The 2,293-nt window shown below is 50.5% G+C and overlaps 1 pseudogene; it reads left to right on the forward strand.

Moving 5' to 3' along the window:
• The first annotated feature begins 387 nt into the window (after positions 1-387).
• LOC114611080 lies at positions 388-2,001 on the forward strand (annotated as a pseudogene).
• Positions 2,002-2,293: the final 292 nt, after the last annotated feature.

The raw sequence follows: 2,293 nt of genomic DNA on the forward strand, positions 1-2,293 counted from the left end.
GCAATGCAATGGAATAATTAATTTAAAAAAACTAACAAAACAAGGAATTGTCCTTTTGTTTGTTTTATTGGTGTGTTTTGGTGTGGTGATTGAATTACGCTTGGCGCAGGGTGTGTTACTAACAGGAGGTGTGGCCTTGTTGAAGGAGGTGTGGCCCTGTGGAGGCGGGGTTTGGAGGAAATACACATATATATACAAGCTCTGCCCAGCGTGAGATGCAGTAGTCACTCCTTGCTGCCTTTGAATTGGGAAGCAGAGGCAAGCAGCTACCTGATCTAGACCAGGCTGGTCTGTGGAAAGAGTTCCAGGGCAGCCAGGGCTACTCAGCAAAACCTTATCTGAGATAGAAAGAATCTTCTTAACTGTCTCAGACCTCCTTGGGAGAAGATGGGGCTCACCAGCTCTCTACCTGAGCCGACTCAGCTACCTCAGGACCAACATGGAGCTGAAGAAAGGGCAAGATCTCAGCGGTCACTGCAGACCTCGCTGCGGCCCTGGAGAAGGGAGCCTCCCGGGTACGGATACAGGAAAGAAGACTGGATTCCGAGCTCCTTAGAGGATTTTGGAGATGGAGGTGCTTTCCCAGAAATCCATGTGGCCCAGTATCCACTGGATATGGGGCGAAAGGCCAAAACCTCGAATGCACTGGCCCTTCAGTTGGATCATGAAGGGAAAGTTAAGTACGATGCAATCGCTCGACAGGGACAGACCAGAGACAAGGTCGTTTACAGCAAATACACTGACCTCCTTCCGAGGGAGGTTATGAATATCGATGACCCAGACCTGCAAAGACCCGATCAAGAGACCGTTAAAGAGACCACAGAAAAGACAAGGGCAGCCTTGCACACGTTACTATCAAGGAAGCTCAGTGCGGCCACGCCAGTTCCTGCAGCTGGCAAGCTGGCCCCTGCTTGGCACCTCCAATACACGCCATCTCAGCAAGGAGGAGCCTTCCGTTGTGGAGCTAAGCAGAGGCTTATTCGGATGGTAGAAATGCAGAAAGACCCAGTGGAGCCTCCGAGATTCAGGATTCACAAGAAACTTCCTCGGGGGCCACCTTCTCCTCCGGCACCTGTAATGCACTCTCCTCCACCGAAGACGACTGTTAGAGAGCAGCAGGAGTGGAAGATCCCGCCCTGTATCTCCAGCTGGAAGAACTCGAAGGGTTATGCGATTCCGTTGGATAAACGGGACGCTTCCGATGGAGGGGGGCTGCAGCCTATACGGATAAATGGAAACTTTGCCAAACTGGCTCAAGCGCTGGACCTTGCTGAGCAGAAGGCTCGTGCAGGTGTGCAAATGCGAGCCGAGTTGCAGAGAAAGATGGCTCAAAAAGAAAAGGAGAAACACGAAGAGAAGCTTAGAGAGATGGCTCAGAAAGCCAGAGAGAGGAGAGCTGGGATGAAATCCCATGTGGAAAAAGAGGATGGAGAGGCCCGGGAAAGGGATGAAATCCGTCAGGACAGGCAACAAGAGAGGCGGCACGGCCTCAACCTTTCCAGGACAGCACCTGACCAGAGGTCAAAACCACAGAGAAATGTTAACCGAGATATCAGTGAAGTCATTGCTCTTGGAGTGCCCAAACCTCTGCCTTCCAGTGATGTCCAGTATGACCTAAGGCTCTTCAACCAGTCCAAGGGTATGGACAGTGGGTTTGCAGGTGGAGAAGACGGGCTTTACAGTGTTTATGATCAGCCCTGGAGAGGTGGCAGAGATGTGACTCGGAGTATCTACAGGCCCAGTCAAGATGTGGACAAGGACGTGGACAGCGATTACCTCGCAACCAGGATCCAAACCAACAGATTCATTCCTCGTAAGGTGTTTTCTGGTTCAGACCACACACACAGAGGCCGAGAAGGACCAGTTCAATTTGAGGAAGATCCTTTTGGTTTAGACAAGTTTTTGGCAGAAATCAAACAGCACGCCAGTTCGAAAAGACCCCCTGAAAGCAGTCGCCCCAAGGAACACGAGCATGAAGGCAAGAAGCTCAGGAAGGAGTAGACGGGCCTCTTGAAACTAAAGCTGACATATCCAGCAGAAGATTGCCAGGTCCAACCTTTGTGAGAGAAGATGCTCCTAACCCTGAAGAGACTTGAGAGCCCAGAGAGTCACGAGGCCTGGCTGTGTGTGCTGTGCTGGTGGTGATTATGAACATGTTCTTGGAGGCAATGGTGTGGACATACTGGATGTGGAACTCTATCAGGGGGGACCAGGAGGAGGATAAAGACTGAACTCTAAATAGCATGATTAAAGATAATAAATAGAAAATAAACCACAACTTTGCTTTCTTTCT

The sequence above is a fragment of the Grammomys surdaster genome, unplaced genomic scaffold (assembly GCF_004785775.1).
Source record: "Grammomys surdaster isolate TR1022 unplaced genomic scaffold, NIH_TR_1.0 126081, whole genome shotgun sequence".
Taxonomy (NCBI): domain Eukaryota; kingdom Metazoa; phylum Chordata; class Mammalia; order Rodentia; family Muridae; genus Grammomys; species Grammomys surdaster.